This window comes from Felis catus, chromosome F2, assembly GCF_018350175.1.
Source record: "Felis catus isolate Fca126 chromosome F2, F.catus_Fca126_mat1.0, whole genome shotgun sequence".
Lineage (NCBI taxonomy): Eukaryota > Metazoa > Chordata > Mammalia > Carnivora > Felidae > Felis > Felis catus.
The window spans coordinates 36,014,253-36,037,041 of NC_058385.1; the positions used below are offsets into that span (position 1 = coordinate 36,014,253).

The 22,789-nt window shown below is 35.8% G+C and overlaps 1 long non-coding RNA gene across 2 annotated transcripts in view; it reads left to right on the forward strand.

The window, feature by feature from the left end:
• LOC123383155 overlaps positions 1 to 22,789 on the forward strand; it is a 122,277-nt gene that overhangs the window by 40,326 nt on the left and 59,162 nt on the right. Inside the window, exons 3-4 of one of the 2 annotated variants that reach the window (XR_006592597.1) lie at positions 3,257 to 3,339; positions 5,765 to 6,891. This is a non-coding gene — a long non-coding RNA (uncharacterized LOC123383155). Of the gene's footprint in view, positions 1 to 3,256; positions 3,340 to 5,764; positions 6,892 to 22,789 lie in introns of those variants that run through there. The other variant, XR_006592596.1, reaches the window with a different exon arrangement.

Genomic DNA, 22,789 nt, shown 5'->3' on the forward strand with positions numbered 1-22,789 from the left:
ATTTTCTTGTTGGAAGTCATCTGAGAGGGGCTTGTAGCTCCCAGAGACCTCTTTCTGGTCTATGCATACAACCCCTACATCTCTGATACAGCAATGGGGCTTTGAATCCTTTTCATATTATCATCTTCTAACTCAGCCCAGAAAGGGTCTTTCTGTTGAAAGATGCATGGTTAGATTGGGTTACCCTTGACAATCAAGGAAAATCTCGCGATCTTAAGGTCCTACCCTTAATCACACTTGCAAGATCTCTTTTCCTATGTAAGGTAACATATTCACAAATGCCAGCAATTAGAACAAGGACATCTTTGGGAAGCCATAATTCTGCCTGCCATCAGAATTATGATCCCCAAAACTTTGCAACTATCCCAAATATATTTCTCATTCAAAAGTCACCTAATGTCTCAACCCATTATATCATCAACTCAAGGTGCAAAATCTCATCTAAATCTTATCAGCTCAAAAGTTCCAAAGCTCATCTTCTATATCACATAAATTAGGAATAGGTAAGGCACTGTTTATAATCTTATTATAATTGGGACATAAGCTCCACCTCTGCACCTATGAAACTAGATAAATTATCTATTCTCAAATGAGAAGATAGGCATAGAATAACTTTTCTAGACATCCTGGCTCTAAAAGGGAGAAAATGGAACAAATAAAGGAGTTCTGGTCCTAAACAATTCCCAGATACATTCAAGCAAACTCCATTGGGTATTGAGGCCTGGGAATAACTATCTATGGCTGCTGACTCTGCTGGGTTCACAGAAACACCCTCTGAGCCATCCTTCTTTTATCATGAGAGGTACCTTGTAGTTTTACCTAATTACTTGTCAGCCTGTCTCTTGTGTGCAGAATTCTGGGGTTCTGACATTCTTGTCTTTAAATACTATCTCAGTCAGACAGTGCTTCTGCTAATGTAACATTCTCAACAAGTTGTGGGCTTCCTGTGTATATCACATGTATTTATTCTGTTAGCCAAGAGGCTAGTCCACAGATCTTTGGCTTTTTCTAAGATTGCCGAGAGACTGTACCTTTCAGCTTTCTAGATACTCTCTTGTTTAATTGAGGAAATCTGAGTCACACCCTCAATCTGTACAAAGAATCTTTTGTGTTATTGAATACTCCATTCTTTTGATCTTTCTGAGGTACTACAAAAGATTATATAGACAAACTCTCAAATTTTTCTTTAAGGCATACTTTCTGGGTAGTGAATCTCTTAATTTTAAAGCCACCTTCATTCTGGATAGGCTAAAAATTTCCTAAATCATTAAGTCTTGTTTTTATTTGATAGTTATTGCTTCAGTATATCTTTATCCTTTCTCATTTTATTTAAGCATTAAGAAGAAACCAGGCCACATCTTTAATACTTTGCTTGGAAATTTCCCTACCTCCAGCACTTATTATATGTCATTATTATTTTTATTTGTACATCAACATCTACCATTAGACTGTGAGCTCCCTGTGAATAGACAATGAGTCTTGGGAATTCTTGGCACATATCATTGCTTAATAAACACTTTTGGTAGGATATTACTTAACAAAAACTTGTTAATTGAATGAATGCAAATAATTCATTTAATAACCCCTTCTCTACTTCCATTCTCCATTGGCCATAATAATAGGAAAATATTTCAGGGTGCCTGGGTGGCTCAGTGAAGCATCCAACTCTTGGTATCGTCTCAGCTCATGATCCCCGGGTCATGGGATTGAGCCCCGGGTCAAGGTCCACACTCAGTATGGAGCCTGCTTGGGATTCTCTCTCTCCTTCTCTCACTGCCCCTCCCCCTTCTCTTTCTCAAAATAAATAAATAAACATTTAAAAAAGTAATAGCCAAATATTTTAACTGAGAAGAGTGTAAAGGGTAATCTCTTTAGCTTGAGAGGTTATTATAAATGTGCCACATTTGAAATCACAATCCAAAGAATCTATATAATTGTTTTATTCAACTAATGTGTGTGTGAAAACTAACACCTCTTTCCTTAAAAATGCAGTTTAATCACTACAGGAAACCTTTAGATCAATACAACTGTATTGTGTTGTCCCCACAATGATGCTGGACTTCTAAATATATTCTTTTTTTTTTTTCTTAACACAATTTTAAGAAGGATTTTAATATTCAAAAGAAAATAGGGAAAGTATACAGTTGAGTAGCCTTTGCCAATTGAATCCTTTTATTCACTATAAAATAAAATTTAATAATTCCCTGAGAACTTCTCATTCCTCAAATGATATGTTCTATATTACATGTAGAATCGGAGATCATCTTGGGCTTTTGAGGGTGTGTAAGATAGTTTAACACTTGCCTACCCAAGAACAAATAATGCAATCGGGTTTTTATTCACAGTTTGAAACTTTTCCTTCATATCGACTCATTTGATAAATACAGCTGTTAGAGATGGAGTTATGGAACACAGTTTTCATTTAAAATAAATTTTCTTTACCGCAAGTAGAACAGAGAATCTTATTAAAATAAACTACCATAGAGATTTTATTTTCAGGAACAAAATATCTTTGAAATACATTAACATTAATTTCATGTGCCATCTAGAATTATTTTATATTTATTAGTAAGAGTATATTCATTTATTTGAAAATGTTATATATATGATCACATAAAAGAACGGTATGTTAGTTCACATTTAGATATTTTAGATATATAAATATATTTTAAGTAAAAATCATTTTTTAATTATTTATGAAAGTATCAGAATATAGCTTCATTCATTTGGTTCAGTGTAAAATATATTGTGTATACTTCATATCACAATCTTTCTGCTAATGAACTAAGTTGATGTTTGTTGAATGTACAGCTGTGGGCATGAATAATGGTGATTATTGATTTAAATGGATGTAATATAATCTGAATCCAGCAGCATGAAATAAATAAATAAAATGAACAAAAAAATTATGGAGGACAAAAGGATTTAACCTTTCCTTAGAAACAGTTAAATGTGGAGAATTAAAAAAGAATACATTAAAAAGGACGTCTTTCCTGCTACTGAATCCGTTTCTCAGTTCAGAGGGGGTGGCATTCCAGCCTACATCCTAGCTCTACTGCAATCTGTTCCTGACAGGACCATCCATCTGTTTAGCCTGAACAACCCTGCCGTTGCTTATGTGCTTATTCACAGATGTAAGTAGGAGGTTGACTACAGGTTTTCTGACTTATACTTGAAGCCAAGCTAATGTGACACATTTGCAAGCAAAGCTGCACATGTTCTGGTTTAATTGGGAAATCTCTCCTTTGACTTTCAGAATAGCACAGAAGCAGAGCCTGAGTCTAAGCAGACCTAGATTCTGAACAGATATGAAGCTGCTTGAAGAATCCTGGAGGTGTGGTAAGAAAACAAAGGCTGCCAGGAAGCAGGGATGGCTCTAGAAGGGATGAGCAGTTGGCCTCCTTCATAAATTCTCTGTTCGGAATTGATGGGAGGTGGGAACCTTGGGAAGAGTCTGTTGGTTTAAGATGGACGTCAAATGATCCAAAATGTCCTAAAGATATAACGTAATTAGGTCCCACTTTGCTCCCATAGCTGTGAGAGACACTCTTCTAAAATCCCTGTGATACTCTAGCTACTTTCATCTGATATTTTTGGATCCTAGAACTATTTACACGGTTGGAATAGTATTTTTTGGTTGGAAAATTTAAATGTCTGAGGCATAAATCAGACAGTGGACTTCATTCACACTTCTCCTCTAGATCTTAATCAAGACACTCTATAAGCAGTGTTGGACATTGCATAATGTTTACAAGTGCAAAATGTACCGAACATGTGTCAAGCATTAAGAAACAAATCTGCAACTGTGGAGCAGCACTTCAGTATGATTTATAATAGTGCGTTCTGCCTCTAAAAGGTTTTGACTACTGGTGGTAATTGCTTTACAAGTGAAAGCTAGCCTCCTTGGTTCTCAGAATACTTGAAATCCAAACATATCATACCTTCACATCTTTGCTCATGCTCCTTTCTGTGTACCTTTTATCTTCTTAGGGTGTTTAAATAGTTTCAATTCCAGCTCAGATGTCATCTACTCCATGAAGCCTCTCTTGATCCTCTCAGTCAGTATTAATCACCACCTCTACTCTCATAGCACTGTGTTTTTATCTGTCATATTGGGCATCATCACAAGGTGAATTGGGTCATTGCTCTAAACTTGTTCGCATGTTCTAGCAGACGCTGAGATCTTATTTCTGTTTGTGTGACTCTTTCTCACTAAAGGATCTTAAACATTCTTTCATAAATACCGATTGGGTTGAATCTTAGGTATTCTTGAAATGCAAGTCCCAGGAAAGCTTTTGTATAATTGTATCTGGATAGTTCTGTTTTCAAAGCAAGTAGAGTTCTTATAATTTTTTTAAAGTTCATTTATTATTATTTTTTTTAGTAATCTCTACAACCAACGTGGGGCTGCAACTCATGACCTCAGGATCTAGAGTAGCATGCTCTTCCAACTGAGCCAGCCAGGCACCCCGAGCTCTTATAATTCTTATGATACTTAAATTTGCTTACCCCTTTATAGTTTAAAAATATTTCTATAATTAACATGTATATGCTAAAGCAAGAGTCCAGTAAAACAAACAAACAAACAAACAAACAGCTATTAATGCTAGACTGGGTGACATGCAGTGTGACCTGGGGAGGACAAAAAGTAGAGATCTTCTAAGAAATGGAGGACTATTGTTTCTCAGGGAGAATATAAGTTATTCTCTTCCTGACATATATTTGGAAAATCTGAGCGAGAACTGTAAAATGGCAAATAGTAGAGAGTATTTCCTCATTTCCATCAACTTTACCAACTCTTGCTGCTACTTTTACATTAGGGGACAATCACACCTCAGACGTCCCTGCATTTTTACAGTGCAGTGTATTATTCTACATAATAGAAATAGAGCATTTACTTCCAAAACCTCCTCTGGGAGGTAAGCTTCTAAGAGTTCATAAGATGTACTTCAGCATTTCCCAAGGGAAAGGGAGTTGAAAGGGGGGGGGGGAATCCAGATGTCTCTAACACACACACACACACACACCTGTACTTCAGTTTGGCAGCTCTAAGTATGTTGATCTCCTTAGAATATATTTGAAGAAATGATTTCTTGACTAAAAAGTACAATGTATTTGTACTTTTTTATTTTTATTTTTTTTAGAGAGAGAGTGTGTGAGTGGAGGAGGGTGACGGAGGGAGAGAGGGACAGAGAGAGAGAGAGAGAGAGAGAGAGAGAGAGAGAGAGAGAGAATCTTAAGCAGCCTCCATGCTCAGTGAGGAGCCCAACACGGGACTTGATCCCATGAACTGTGAGATCATAACCTGAGCTGAAATCAAGATTCAGACACTCAACTGACTGAGCCACCCAGGTGCCCCAATATTTTATACTTTTAAAATATATTTGAAGAAATGGTTTCTTGACTAAAAAGTACAATTTTGAAAACCACTGACCTAGGAGTAATGTAAATAAAATTAAAAATTCTTAAGTAATCTTAAGTATTATTGCATATTTCTAGAGAGCAAAGCACAGGCAAAGATTAAGATGCTGAAGCTTCACCAGAGAGAATGTTGAGGGAAAGAAAATTGAAGTTAGGAAAGACCCAGAACAATGCGAAGCTTGACTCACTTCACAAGGAGCAGCAAAGAGACACGCAGATCACTCAGTGGGTGATCATTTTTGTTTACAGAAACTCCTGTAAGATTCTCTGGATAGCAAAAGGAAGGAATTACCTGGTGCCTGTCTCCCTTCACACACTTTCCATTGTGTGTTTCATTCCACAGCACACTTACACGCTGCACCTCCAAGTTGAATCATCGGGTGCCTTGGGTAGTCACTCTCAAAGGCAGTTCCAATGTCCATGGTGGACATTTCTTCCAAGCCTAGAAGTAAAGAGGTGGCTCAGAAAAAGTGGAGCTTCAACCAAGAGAAATAAAGAAGTCAGTGGAAGGAATTTGAGGAAGGGCACAGATCTGTGTCCAATGCAAGTATAGTTCTAAGAAACTTTGAATTGTAGAAGGAAATAGTTTTACTTGAATAAATGTCAATCAGTATGAAACTTAGACTGGCATTATACAGATAGATGTTGTGGAAGAAATGCAGGTAAATGGAAATCGTGAGCAAAGCATAGAAGCACCAAAATAACACATTAAATGGGAATGGGAAAACTTTGGCTTGTCTGAACTAAAGACTGTGTTATTCTTGGTTATATCTTCATTTGATTGGACATTATCTAAGAAAAAGGAAAACTGTGTTCTGGAATCGCTGAAGTTCATATAAGGGTAGCACAAAATCAGTGCCTTATCCATATCTGCCTGTGGGCTTACCTAAATGTCTTATTAAGAGAGAATGGTCTCTGGGGCTCCTGGGTGGCTTGGTGGGCTAAGCGTCTGACTCTTGATTTCAGCTCAGGTCATGATCTTACTGTCTTGAGATCAAGCCCTGAGTTGGGCTCTATGCTTGGTGTGGAGCCTGCTTAATATTTTCTCTCTCTCTCTATCTCTGGCCCTCCCCTCCCTGTGCTCTCTAAAAACAAAAGAGAGAATGGGTTTTGATAATGAAAGAAGATTCAGTGATGTACTAAGCACTGGGCCAAATACTAGGGATTCAGGTATAATAGCTCATAATTATTATCATTAGTTTTGAAGCTTTGTATGATATAGGATAGCTCACACAGACTTATGCCTATCTGTTTTATATACCCAGTCTTACACAGTGTCTACTAATGGTTTAAAGATGGCTTGGTCTGAATTCAGTTCCCAACTCTTCTACTTTGAGTGTATTACTTTGAACTATAGTGGCTTTTTTTAAAACAGTAAAATAGTGATTGGAATACCTCAAGCACAGTGTAACAGAAAATTCACAAAGAATCTGTAGTAGTGTTCTATCAGTGTTTAATGGATGATATTATTATTTAATGTTACCTAATACCATTCTTTGCTTATTTTTATAATTATTTTATACTTAGGTTAAACATGTGCTATTCTGTATGTAGTTAATTCCTAGTGGAAGTTATACTCAACTAATAACTTTATATTGTCCTTATGAAATGAGAAGAAATAAAAAGTAAATTACCATCTATCGTTAAGAAGAAAATTTCTGAACTGGATGGATCCAAGCAACATTTATAGTCACAGTCCTTGTGTCCCTGGAACCAGCTGCTCAGGTGCTAACATAGACAGACTGCAAACTAAACAAAGTCTTTTCACATCTTGCACGGTTAATATTTACATATAGTATTTATTGTAATTTTTACAAGGTTCTGTGAAGTGGGTGGGCTAGTTATTGTTGCTTCCTTTTAATAGAGGCTATGACTTGAATTATATTTAACAGCTATTTCTTGGCAAACTCTGATTTCAGAATCAGTGTTTGGAGCTCACAGTACAGTGAACTTTACCACAAGCCTCAAATACAATAATTGCTTTAAATGTAAAGTATAATTAGTCAGCATTTTGAAGTTACTGGGAAGTTGCTGCTCTAGACAGAGAAAATGAAGTCACACTCCCTCAGACAGTAGTGTTGAAGAACCAGAATTCTGTACTCTTAGGTATTATATAATGGGCCTATTGTGACCTGCCATCTTGTGGACTAGATGATATAGAGAGGTAATCGAAAATTAAGCTTTTTTTTTTCTGTAAATAAACTCTTCCATAATCCGGGGAGACATCTTATAAATTAGCTCTTAAAATTCAGTACATTAAATTCTGCTGTAATGGCCTGTCTGCTTGCTTGTTCCTAAATCTATCAAATTAAGCCCTAACTGTAGGCCCAGATAGATCTGGTGCAGTCTATGGATTCAATATCATTTCTTATACAAAGTAATAAAGGAAAACCCAGCAAATTCAGCAGTACGACCGTTTAGCACAATTATATCTGTATTTGTCTCTGACCTTCCACTCTAGTTAAATTACTGTGTTCCTATTTTTACTAATTCATTTCCATCAACATTTGTAGTGAACCTATTCCCTGACAAATTTTATGCTAGGTTATGATACCTACCTGCAAATTCCAAAACTTCTTGCTAGACCTCTGTGGGCATAGGACTTCTTCCCCCGAATTTTAATTCCTAAAACTTTCTTTCAGAATTTAGATATCTGAATCTACCAAGCTGCTGAATCAACCAGTCAGCTAGCATGGATGCCCTTGCCACTGATTATTGAACTTCCTTGTTTTTAGTGATCTATATGAAGTATTAAATTATCTTCCACCATAGTTATCTGCTATTATGCAATATTTTTGAATACTGTTGTATTCTCTTTTACACACTTTAGTCAACAATTTGTAAGAGCTGAATTGTCTCGGCAAATTAGTAGTATATGTAGCTGGTTTTGCAACTGTACCAAGGTGGTGTTCTATGTAGATAACCTGAAGGGAAGAACAGCCTGGAAACATAGAAGGCATGTTTATCAAATGTGTGCTTAATTCAAAGTTAAAAGAAATAGTAGTTTTTATTAAATAATAACAATAAGTCAAAAACATCTTGTGTTATAGTGGTGGGTATTACTAATGCTTTTTAAAAAGGGAAATCTATAGCCTTAAGTAATTATATAACTTAGAATGAAAATCATAGTAATCTTTTCAGTAGAAATGTTGAAGCACGTAGCAATGTGGTGGGAGTCTAGTAGAAAACCCTTATTTATTGGAAAGGACACCAGCCAGGAAGACATCTCAGGTGCCTTCCACCAGTCAGGTCCCTCCAATTCTATAATTCTCGGGAGCCTTATACCAGCCATTTGTGGAATAGTATTGCAGTTTATTAGCCCAGTGGGACTAGAATATGTGCTCCTCTTATCATCCCATCTGCTCTTTTATTACAATTGGTTTTATTTAACTAAATAAAGTTGAGTTATCTCTATGGAAGGACAGTCAACTCACTGCTACCCAAGATGGAAAATGCCAGATACTGTTCCAAACACACCACGGGAACTCACTTTAAATAGAAGACAGAACACACACACACCACACACGACACACACCACACACACACACACACACACACACACACACCACACACACACACACACCACAATAAAAAAGACTGTACTATGATCTTAGATGTTTTTCCAAACCATCATATTCTTACTTAAATGCACTTTCTTGGTTATTTTATTTCTAGCAAGATAAATGCATTTTTAGACTTGGGAGGTCTTGAATGAAAAAATGTTTAAATAAGAGGGTGTGTCGTATCAGATATTGTAAACGTAATCCAAAAAGCAACAAATTAAGTAATAGGAGATGACGGAATTAGTGATACATAGCATGGCGAGAAAATGAAATAAATTACCCTGTAAGGATCAAATGCCATCTGCTGTCATTCTCTTGGCAGTAGACCTATTGGATAATTATCTGTTCTCTTCCAGTTGGCCTGGGAAGAATTCCAACTGAGGGCCATTTCTCCAGTGGCCACATAGCTTTTCCAGTAATGCTTTATCTTCACAGCCACATAGAGAAACTATATCCATGAGCAAGCGAGGGTATTAGTATAGAAATCACCTGGGAAACTCTGATGGAAGGAGTTTTCTCTCAATCCACTACGGTTATCTTCATTTTCACTACCTTATGAAGGCTGGATTCTCCTAGAAACTTTAACTAAATTCATCCAGAGGGTGGGAACATTGGAATCTAAATCTTCCTAACGTTCTGGAGGAGAGGCCTTCAGAAATACAAGAAAAAAGTCTCCTCAATATACACTTTGAGCAAAAACCGTATCATGTCATCAGCATTTTTCACCTCTACCATCTTTGGTCCATGGTGAAAATGCAAGGTAATCTAACCAAATGTTCTTTCATTTGTAGTTACCATTTTGCTACCAGTATTTCTTCCATCTGATTGGATCTTTTCCCCATTATACTCCAGAACTTTGCTATTTTGATGTTTATCTTTATTTTTGAAAGAGAGAAAGACAAAGCATGAGTGGGGGGAGCGGCAGAGAGTGAGGGAGACACAGAATCTGAAACAGGCTCCAGGTTCTAGGCTCTGAGCTGTCAGCACAAAGCCGGATGTGGGGCTCAAACTCAGAAACCATGAGATCATGACTTGAGCCTAAGTTGAATGCTTAACTGACTGAGCCACCCAGGCTTGCCCACAACTTTCCTGTTTCGAACAAACTCTTCTATATCTTCAGCATCTAAATGAATTATTTTTCCTTCATCTTTTTCCTCAAAGAAGACCCAGTTCTCTCTCATGAGTGACATTAACTCTGTTACCTTCTAGAGTGGAAATGGCTCAGTCTCCCACTCTAACATACCACGGGGCCAGGGAGAATTACTGGTATTTCTGGTGTCAAATCAATATTATCTTTGTTCTTCATTTAAAGAGCTCCCGATTATTGAGATTTATGAAATGCAGCTTTTGTGAATTCTAAAACTTCCTTTACCATCATGTCTAGTTTTCCTATTTTGTTCTCCATGTATTAGAGAGGGAAGTGAATTTCCACATATAAACTTCTTGTTGCCTATTCCTACTGTGGTCAGGGAAATAGTCTAACATCCATGTGGGAAACAGACCCAATTTCACATACCTGTAAAGACTTACTTAATCTTAAGGTTATGTCCTAGACTCCATTTCAATAGCCTACTTCATGGGAATACCTTGGAACTTAGAGGCACTGGGGACTCTTCCATTTTTGCCTCTCAATCTCTAAAATCTAAAATAGATGTGTTTCCCCAACTGACTTCTTAAATCATGCCTTCAGCTGCATACCGCTTCAGGAAATTATAGTAGCTTATAAACTGGTGACAGCACAAATTAATCATCTCTAACCTAGTTTAGCCATCACTATCCCTAACTCTGGGTAATCAAACATTGTCTGAGATTTTGGCTAGCTTTTTCTCTCACTCCCCAAAGTATTTCAAATCTCAAATCTCTCATTACTCAATTCAACTGTCCTGTTTCTTTGTCTCGCTTTGCATGTCCTGACATAAACCTGGATGAAAAATATATCTTCAGGAGTAAAAATGACCAAATCTTCTAAAATGATAAGCTTTAGAAACAGGACTCCACCAGAATTCAAAGAATGCTTACCTGAGGAAATGCTGGTTCCAATGTTTTGGAAGGATATGGTAGACAGGGAAATGACAAGAAGTCATGCCTGACTGGAATATATTTTATATAGTATTATCTGGCAGGAGAAGAGGCTAGAAGGGTAGGTTGAAAGCAAATAGAGCAAATTTCAACTTAATGTATTCACTACATATGCCTTTCACAAAGATAAATATTACCTTTTTGAACTTCTAGTTATCCTTATGAGTAAGGTAAATTTATACAGTTCCAAAGAGTATTGGATTAACAGCATGGATATTTTAGTATCAGGGAACATTGGGGATGTCAGAATAAAAATTATCAGTTTACAGACAGAAAGAGAAAGGCAAAAAGGTAGGTAATTTAACAGGTGTATTATTTGAGGCCATTTCAGAGTAGTTATTCATTAAAAGGTCAGTTTGCAGATTTACTTTGTAAATGGAACAAATTAAGAAAATGATAGGCTGAGAGGAGATTACACACTGAATGTTAGCCTAGTGTTCCTGCCAGTGGGGCATTGAGACTTTGAATAGAAGGGGATTAGAAAGTGATTTTTCAGCTGTTAAATGGTAGCAAAGCAGGTAAACAAGGTTGTGTGGTTTGGAACAAAGCTTTATGAATAGCTTGTTTTTATGCTTAATTATTTCTCCTTTTGTAAATGCTCTGCTACTAAGGCCTGCAATGCTATTTAGTAATTTCTTTTAATAAGGCTTCTTAAAGCATCTTTTAAATTATATTCCATTGGAAATGAAAACAATTGACTGCATGAAAGAATTAGGAAACACCATATTAGAACCACATGTTTAAGTACAATCATTGTGTTCCTTTACTACTTTCAATGTTACTTCTGGTAAATAAAACTGACAGAAAAGCAAAAATTAACTATTATTTTAATATATATTAACTAACAAAATTATTTTATAATGGTAAGATTAAAAAATAGTTCAATCGGGGCACCTGGTTGGCTCAGTTGGTTGACTGTCCGACTTCAGCTCAGGTCATGATATCATGGTTGCCTCCTGAGTTCAAGCCCCAGGTGTTGGGCTATGCTCACAGCTCAAAGCCCAGAGCCTGCTTCAGATTCTGTGACTTCCCCTCTCTCTGCCTCTCCTCCCTACACACACACACACACACACACACACTCTCTCTTTCTCTCTCTCTCTCTCTCTCTCTCAAAAAAAAAAAAATAAAAAAATAGTTCAATCAATTGAGGAAGTACATAGTACTGTGTGATATAACATATGTCAGGAAATAAGAGTAATAAAGATGCGTTGCTGTTTTAGAGTATCTTAGTAGCTGATAAAGTAGCTGATAAAGAATCTTAGTAGCTGATTCAGTCATGTGAATACATTTTTGACTAAAATGGCACTAAGCTAGATTTGCAATAGCATGTCTTGTCTCCCTCTTTCTAACAATGATAAAAAGGTATAATGTTTAAGAAAGTTTGGAATAAATTAGTGCACTTATTTTTTGTGTAGATTAGTAGACACCCATTTGTCCAGGATTCATTGATCTTTCTCCTACTACATGCACTCCAATTTTCCTTGAGGATCCAGACCTCATTAACTGTTAGTCTATGAGGTCTAGGTGACATTGGTTCCACGAATGATCATAGGATATAGGGATGGCTAATTATAGCAATTTCATATTTTTAGCTATAGTGATTAGATCAAACATGGGTGGGAGATACAACCATGTCATTTGGAGCCAATGGGATTCAATGTATGGACTGACATAATATGAGCAGCAAGATCCAGCCATGTGTAAAGTAGGAAAATATAAACCAAATATTCCTTTGCTTACGTCAATCTGAACTGAGTTGCTGTCTTTTCTAAAAATAAGTGAACCACTATAGATGACTTCATGGGAAAATATCCCTGATATAGTATGGTGTTTTAAATCTTATTCTGTTAGAAGGGAACAGGCTCATTCCTCTCACTTCTTCCTACCATGACACTATGCCTTGGTTCTGCTTCTAGAAAAGAATATTTAGGGTAATGGCGATTTGCTTTTTATAACATATCATTGATGAGGTTAAATAATACTTATAAGTAAATAGATACCTCATCCAAAGTGTTGATTCTAAAACTAATCATTTGATGCAATTAATCTGTATTTATTCTAATGTTAGTCTTTAAAATTTTTTTTTAATGTTTATTCATTTTTGAGAGAGGGATAGAGTGTAAGTGGGGCAGGGGCAGTGAGAGAAGGAAGCACAGATTGGAAGCAGGTTCCAGGCTCTGAGCTGTCAGCACAGAGCCTGATGTGGGGCCCAAACCCACAAATTGTGAGATCATGACCTGAACTGAAGTCAGGTGCTTAACCGATTGAGCCACCCAGGTGCTCCTCAAATGTTAGTATCTATCCTCTTCTCCCATTTTGAACTTTATTTTTACTCAAGATATAATCAAAGCTTTCAAGAACAATTACATCAGATGCATGTCATATCATATTGAAAAATCCATCAAATCATTCATAAGGTTACATTAAAAGAGGTATAGAAAGGCTTATTTTATTCAGCACCAAACTGTGGGAAAAATAGTCTTTGGATGAGATACAATATGGAAGAAACTACAGAATCAAACCACAGGTAACTTTCTAAGTACAGGCAAAGAAATTAAAGGAACAAAAGAATAAAAAATAAAACTGCAATATCTGTAAAATATTTGAGACAAGAATCTAATACCTTGACCTAAGTAAAGTCATTAGCTGGTTTCACCCTAATGAGATTCCTGAAATTGATCTTAAATATCCAATTATTACATTGAGTAATGACAAGGAGAAACAGATATAAGGCCCACAGTGAAACTAACCCAAAATACTTAAGCAATCTCTTAATCTACCCTTAAACATCTTTGATAACCTAAAAGAAATGGAAATTGATCTTTTCTTCTAACTGGTCTTCAGACCAGGCTTGAATGATTTTCTACTACATATAATGTGGTAAAAAGAAACCTTTTAAAAAAGACTACTCAGTCCACACTTCAACTTTCTTCAAACAGTTGAAGAAAGAACACATGCTACATTTCCATTAAAACATACTTGATAGACCATAAGCTTCCTGCTAAGTCCTTAAATTAACAATTGTAATTTGGAATTAGACCCAGAGTCGTCTTCTCATAATGATGTACATATCCTTTTTCTTCAACTTTATCACCACCATCATCATGCTATCATTAGTGATAGAATTTAATTTTATAATACTCATTATTATTAATTTAAGTTCTATTAAATATGACTTTCTCCTTATTAAATTCAATTAAATGGTACTGTAAACTTGTTAGCATGATATCTATTTCTATATAGATTTAAAATAAATATTGGTTACTGTTGTTATTTTTCTTTTTGGGTCTTTTAAAAAATAGTATACTAAAGTAAATATATATGCTGTAGTAGAAAGTGGGTTTTTGACTCCTGGGAATATGAATCCTGGTTGTAACTTTGGGCAACTATTTGATGTCCTTCATCTTATTTTTCTCAACAGAAAAATGGGAACAATAAATATTAGTATTTACTTGTTTTAATGACATAATCTATGCAAAGAATTTAGTGAAGTATCTGATCTTAGCATCAATAATCATGAAATTAACAATAATATTCTTTAGGCTCTTTTGTTTTAATGAATGTAAGATCTTACAAATGTTTTGAAAGATTGACCTTGGACTAACCCTTTCTTCAAGGTTTTGTTTTGTTTTCTTAAAAAAAAAAAAAAAACAAAATCTGTGGGATCTGAAACCTTCAGTCTTTAATTTCTTACCTTTTCTTCAGGAATCTAACTTTAGCAACAGGGGAAGGTCTACTCTTGACATAGACACAGGAATATAAGGTAGACGTTATTGTCTCTTTTGTTTATGGAAAGCTCTTTTGTGAAGAGAGGTAAACAAATATTCTCCATAGTCTCAGAAGGCTGTACAAATTTAGATTGAGTTAAAGTACTAGATGAACAATTTACTAGATAGCGAAAGGAAATACTTGAGATAAAAAGATTTATTGTATATTAAATTAGACCCTTGAATACTCTGCTTGAAGTTAGGGTGACAAGCAAGTATACATATTCTATTTGAGTATGTCATTAATGGGAGATTTTTTAGTTTGCTCTAATACATGTGAGCTGTTGACAACTAAATGTACCACAGATGTTATTGTCATATGTTTCTTCAAAATGTTGGCGTGTGATATTATGCTTCCCTAATGCTTGCAATAACAGTTTTAGAGCATGAAACATAATTATTTGTTTACTTGCCTACCCAGTCCACACTGAATCATAGTATTTTCAAGGACAAGGAATTATGGTTTGTCTCAATGCCCTTTTGCCCTTAGGCATTTTTAGTTTACATCAACTTTAGTAAGATATAATTCGTATACCATTAAATCGAAACATTTAAATCGTAAATTTAGCATATTCACAATGTTATGCGACTCTCATCGCTAATTCCAGGATATTTTCATCATCCCCCAAAGACACTGAATCCCCCTGAGCAGTAACTCCCTCCTCCCACCCCCAAATCTAGCAACAACTAATCTACTTTTGGAATCTACCAATTTGTCTATTCTGGTCATTTTATATATTGGAATAATATAATGCAGTACTCTCCCTTATCCACAACTTCATATTCTTCAGTTTCAATTACAACATTAAACCACAGTTAAGAAGTTCAATTACAACATTAATGTTCAATTACACAGTAATGTTCAATTACAACATTAAACCACAGAAGGTAGGCCGTAACCTGCTATGTCACAATGCCTATGTCATTCTCCTCACTTTATCCCATCATATAGGCATTTCATCATTTCACGTCATCACAAGAGGAATAGCAAATATAATTATATTTTTAAGAGAAGAGATAGATCATATTCATATAACTTTTATAGTATAATGTTATAATTCTATTTATTATTAGCTATTATTAATCTCCTGTGCCTAATTTGTAAATTAAACTTTATCCTAGGAATGTATGTGTAGGAAAAAGCATGGTATATATAGGGTTCAGTACTAACTTATTTCTGGCATCTACTGGGGGTCTTGGAATGTATGCCCTGTGGGTGAGAGGGGCTACTGTATGCATTTTTTGTGACTTATTTCACTTACCATGTTTTCAAGGTTTACCTTATTATAGCATATATTAGTATGTCACTCCTTTTTATTGCTAAATAATAGTCCACTGTGTGGATATACCATATTTGGCTTGTCCATTTCATCAGTTGCTGGACATTTGGGTTGTTTCAACTTTTTGGCTCTTATGAATAATGCTAGTATGAATATTCATGTACAAGTTCTTGTATGGATTTATGTTTTGATTTATCTTGGACATATGTCTAGGAGTAGAATTTCTAAGTTATATAATAACTCTGTTTAACATTTTGAGGAACTGCCAGACTGGTTTCCAAAGTGACTGCACCATTTTACAATCTCCCCAGCAGTGTATGAGAATTCCAATTTGTCTGCATCCTCACCAACATTTACGATTTTCTGTGTTTTTTGGTTATAGCCATCCTAGTGTGTATGAAGTGGGATCACTTTGTGCTTTTTATTTCCATTTTCTTGATGACAAATATTATTAATCACCTTTTTATGTGTTTCTTGGCCATTTATATATCTTCTTTGAAGAGTTTATTTTATTCAGTAGGCTGCACGCCTAGTGTGGGGCTCAAAATCACAACCCTGAGATCAAGAGTCAAATACTCTACTGACTAAGTCAGCTAGACACTTCCTATATGTCTTCTTTGGGGAAATGTCTATTCATAGTCTTTGCTCATTTTTAAATTGGGTTATTTTTCTTCTTGTTGAGCTGTAACAGTTATTTACGTGTTTTGGATACAACTCCTTTATCCGGTATTTTATTTGCAAATATTTTCTCCACATTTGTAGATGCCACTAAGCATTTCACAATAAGCACGTCGCAGATACATAATTATTTTTTGCATTGAAATTCAATACATTCCTTGTTCAGGAAGGAATTCACAAACTGGAATAAACTCCATGACGCCTGTGGGCAGAGATGTTTAGTTATGTCCCAAGAGCCATTCAGTTTTCTTCTCTGAAATCCAGAAATCTACAATTTTCAGTGAGCACATTCCCTCCTTTTCATAAGGAAACTTTCCAACTTCCCTTTCAGCAGATAACCATTAGATAAGTTATTGTCATGATAATATAAATGAAAGTACTGTGTAGAACTTCTGAGGGATTCTGAAAATGATATTGTAGACCTTCTTCTATCTTGCTGCCTGGAATGCACTTGAGATAGCTGGAACTCTAGCAGCTCTCTTATCTAATCAAAGATACTATGCAAAGCCATACCCTAGGGTCTATGGGGAGAAATTAGAAGGAAGCCTGGCCCACATATCTTCTTAGAAATACCAAAGTAGTCTGGAGAACGTACTTCTATACTTCTTCCACCTGAGAAAGAAAGGAACTGCAGTAATATTTAAGCCACTGTTTTAGGGATCTGTATTACTTTTATTACTGTAATACCTGAGTCAGTCTCTGAGAAAGTGTATCCAATACTTTTCTCTTTTATTTCTAATGAGCTTTTGATTAACTAAAAGGTTAAGTAACAAAAGGGCAGGCTTCACTGATTTTACTCAAACTACAAGACTTTTCATATACTTCTTCATTTAGTCTCTGATGGGTAGTACGCTGGATTTAGTTTTGTATCGATTCTTCTGTGCCTGAAGTGAAACCTTGTCTATTAACGAGTAAAAGAGGTGGTAGAGAAGGAGTAGAATAAGTGAGAGAATGAGAAAGCTTTCATCAGATGAATTAAGATAAGATGAAGCCCAATTTTCTTATCTTAAAAGGTCTCCCAAAATAAAAAAAAAATGGTCTCTGACAGTAAGTTTTAGTTTAACAAGGTGCAAAAATCAATACCACATCTAAGTTTGAAAACTGGGGCAACATGAGGGATTCGAGTCTCTTCCTTGGTGTTAATGTAATCAAGTTTTTCTTCTGCTGCTGCACTTACTTTATACAAATGAAATTCACTTTTATATCTTTGCCATATGTTGTACTTTGGTTACTCTAAGAAGTAAGAATTTAATGTATCCATTTATTAATGATTTGAAATCCATTTGCAGAACTGTAAGATACATTGACTGCATGTCCATTACAAGTTAGAAATGGGGAATATGTATGAACACCATCCTGAACCATTTAGACCTAGGTTAATTGTTAGAATGAATTTAAAGATAAATTGTCTGCTTTTAATGGTGATGCTTTTTTGTAATTTAAAAACTATTTCTTGAGTGCCTATATGTACTTAGCACAAATAATTAATTGTAGTTTCACAGGAAGTTGCCAGGAAATGTACAAGCAGGTCCCATGCCTACGTCACTACCCTTCCCAGTGTTCACATCTTGCATAACTATAGTATAAGATCAGAACCAGGAAATTGACATTGGTATGATTCGCGGTCCTTATTACTATTTTACCAGTTACATATACTGGTTAGTGTGAATGTGTGTATGCCATGCACTGAATGGTCGTGTCCCCTCAAAATCAACACGTTGAAACTGAATCTGTAATGCAATGGAATTTAGAGGTGGGGGCCTTTGGGAAGTGATTGGGACATGAGGGCCCTTCCCTCATGAGTGGAATCGGTAGAGACTCCAGAGAGCTCTCTCACCCCTTCTGCTGTGCGAGACGACAGTGAAAAGATAGTGTCTATGAACCAGGAAGCAGGCTCTTACCAGACACTGAATCTGCTGGCACCTCTAGAACTGTGACAAATAAATCTGTGTTGTTTAAGCCACCCAACCTGTAGTATTTTGGTTATAGCAGCCCAAATGGACTAAAAAAGTGTATATATTTCTTTGAAATTTTATCACCTGTGTGGCTTAGTATAACTACTGCCAGAATCAAGACCTAGACTGTGCCATCACCACAAGGCTTCTTTGCTCTACCTAGTAATAGCTACCCCATCTTACCCCCCAGCCTAACCTCTGGCAACCACCAACTTGTTTTCTGTTTCTACAATTTTGTCATTTCAAGAATGCTATATAAATGGAATCATATACTATGTAGCCACTCAAGACTGGCTTTTCCCACTCAGCATAATTGCCTTGAGGTTCATTCAAGTTGTCTTACATATCAATAATCTGTTCTTGTTGGGTGTGGGTCTCGACCTATTGGTACCCAGTGGTGTGGCTGAATTGGCCCTTGTGGTTCTCATTATGATTCCAAGACAACCTCACCAATAACCATCAGGAAACATTGAAAGAGACAAGGTGTATTGCTCACCCACTCTTGAATGCACACTACTCATCTGGGGCCACACAGCAAGGTTGCAGATAGAGAAAGAAAGTAAAAACATGGGCCTGGGGCTGTACTTTTATTGGAGTTGGGATGGGAGGCCAGGAGTTTCACAGCATCACTCTTTATTGGTGTGTTTAAAACATATGAGTGGGAATTTAAAATGCAGGAAGAGAAAAATGAGCAGTCCAAATGGTCATTAACTAAATCAAGATCTCTAAAACTAAGGAGCCTTCATGATGGTGGGGATGGATGGGGGTGGGGGTGGAGGAATGATTCCTGGCTCATGTAGCTCTGTGGATGGCAATGTGTTTTTGAGACAGTAGTCTTTGAAGAGGATGCCTCAGCAATCCAAGCAGAAGTCAGGCACTTAGATTAAAAAAAAAAAAAAGAAAAATCAACTGTCAGGGCTTATGCTATAATTATTTTCCTTGGTGAGTACTATTCCATAGTTTTGGTGACTGCAGTTTGTATAACCATTTACCTACAGAAGAATATCCTAATTGTTTCTAGTTTTTGACTACTTCGTATCTGAACATTCATGTACAAGTTTCTGCGTGAACATAGATTTCATATTTTTGGGATAAACGTCTAAGAGTGCTATTGCTGAGTCTTATGTTAAGATCCTTTTTTATGTTTTAAAAGAAATTGACGAACTGATTTTCAGAGGGGCTGCTGTATTTTGCATTCTCGCCAGCAACGTATGAGTGATCGGCTTTCTCTGCTAGCATTTGGAGTTACCAAAAGCTTTTTACTTCGACATTCTGATAAGTATGCATTGGTATCTCATTGTGTTTTTATTTTACATTTTCCTGATGGCTAATTATCATAGAACACTTCCCCTCCCCAATTTATTGAGGTATTACTGACATAGAACACGTAAGTTTGAGGTATTAGGCATGATGATTCGTATATATTGGGAAATGATTACCGCAGTAAGGTTACTGAATACCTCCATCCCCTCATGTCATTACCTTTTTTTTTTTTTGAGGGATAACATGTAAGATTTACTCTTTTAACAACTTTCAAGTATATCATACATCATTGTTAATGATAGTCACCATGCTGTACATTAGATCCCCAGAATTTATTCACCTGATAGCTGGAAGTTTGTACCTTTTGACCAAATATTTGCCCATTTCCCTGTCAACTACCATTTTACTATCTCTAAAGGCTATGAATATAGCCTTTTTAAGATTCCACATATAAGTGAAAATATACAGTACTTGTCATTCTCTGTTCGACTTACTTTACTTAGCAGAATGCCCTCAGGGTCCATCCACGTTATTACAAACAGCGGAATTTCTTTCCTTTTTATGGAAGAATAATATTCCATTATACACACACACATATACATATATATGTGTCTATATATTCTATTACTAATATGTGTGTGTGTGCATCACATTTTCTTTATCCATTCATTCATCAAAGGATACTTGGATTGTGTGTATATTTCTATAACTTGGCTATTGTAAATAATGTTGCAATGAACATGGGAGTGCAGATATCTCATTGAGATCCTGATTTCAATTATTTTGGATACTTACCAAAGGGATTGCTGGATCATATAGTAGTTCTATTTTTAATTTTGTGAAAAAAAACCATACTGTTTTTATGTGGTGGCTGAATCAATTTATATTTCCACAAAAACAGTATACAAAGTTTCCAATTTCTTCACAATCTCTTTGAGACCTATCTTTTGTTTTTTGATAAGAGCAATCCTGTCAATGTGAGGGGATATAATTTTGATTTTCATTTTCTTGTTAACTAGTAATATATTAATTTCATATACCTAAGGGCCATTTGAATGTTTTGGGGGAAAAGGCGTGTTCAAGTCCTTTGCTCAATTTTTAAATGGGTTACTCGTTTATGTTTTGTTTTGCTGCTGCAAGAGTTCTTTACATATTTTGGAAATTAACCTTTTATCAGGTATATTGTCTCCCATTTCTTATGCTGCCTTTTCATTCTGTTGATTGTTCCTTTGATGTGCAGATGTTTTTTAGTTGAATATAGTCTCTACTTGTCTACTTGCCTGTGTTGCCTGTGCTTTTGGTGTCATATCCAAGACCGATGTTAAGATTTTCCTTACATTTCCTTAAAGGAGTTTTATAGTTTCAGGCCTTAGGTTTAAGTCTTTAATTTATTTTGAGTTGATTTTTGTGTGTTGTTGTAAAGGAGAAGTCCAATTTTATTTCATTTACTTATTTTTTTGTGCATGAGTATTCAGTTTCCCCAGCACATTTTCTTGAAGAGATGATCCTCCCTCTTTTGTATATTCTTGTCATCCTTGTTAATAATCAGTAGGCCATATATGCTTGGGTTTAATTATAGGCTTTCCATTCTCTTCCATTGATCTGTAGGTCTGTTTATATGCTCTTACCATACAATTGTAAACACTGTAGCTTCGTGAAATAGTTTGAAATTAGGAAATATGATCTTCCCAGCTTTGTTCTTTCTCAGATTGCTTTGGCTACTCTGGGTCTTTTGTGGTTCCCTATGAATTTTAGGAAGTTTTTCTATTTCTGTAAAAAAAAATCATGATTTTGGTGGGGATTACATTGGATTGCAGATAACTTTGGGTAGCATGAGTATTTCAACAATATTAAGACTTCCAATCTTATGAGCACAGGGTTTCTTTCCATTGATTTATGTGTCTTTTAATTTCTTTCATCATTGTTTTATTGTTTTCAGGGAACAAGTCTTTGAAGACCTTTGTTTATTCTTAAGAATTTTATTCTTTTTGGTGCTACTGTAAATGAGACTATTTTCTTAATTTCTTTTTAAAATGGTTTTTGTTAATGTAAAGAAACAATTGATTTTCTATGTTGATTTTATATCCTGCAAGCTTACCGAATTTGACATTCAGTTGTCATAGAAGGCAGAGTGGGTATCTTTGTCTTGTTTCTAATCTTTCAGGTTTTTACCATTCAATCCAATGTTAGCTGTGAGGTTGATATTTCTCGAGGCAAAGCTAATATTCTGTAGTTCGTCATATACTTCGTTTATTCAATAAATACATACTGAATGGCCACAACGTGCCAGATACCGTTAAGACCTCGTGAACATATTGGTATAAACTTTAAGATAATAGAAATACTTGGGGCGCCTGGGTGGCGCAGTCGGTTGAGCGTCCGACTTTAGCCAGGTCACGATCTCGCGGTCCGTGAGTTCGAGCCCCGCGTCAGGCTCTGGGCCGATGGCTCAGAGCCTGGAGCCTGTTTCCGATTCTGTGTCTCCCTCTCTCTCTGCCCCTCCCCCGTTCATGCTCTGTCTCTCTCTGTCCCAAAAATAAATAAACGCTGAAAAAAAATTAAAAAAAAAAGATAATAGAAATACTTTCCAAAATATAATTTGAATCCTATTCTTAAATAAATTGAAGTGAAATGTATCAATAGGTAATAAGTTATGTCATTGGTTTGATCACTAATTTATATGCATTCAGGGAAATTTTAAAGTTTCATATTTAATTACTTAGGTTATATTTCTATATTTCCATGTAGTCTCTCTCATTTTTTCAAGTATTTAGATATTTTCT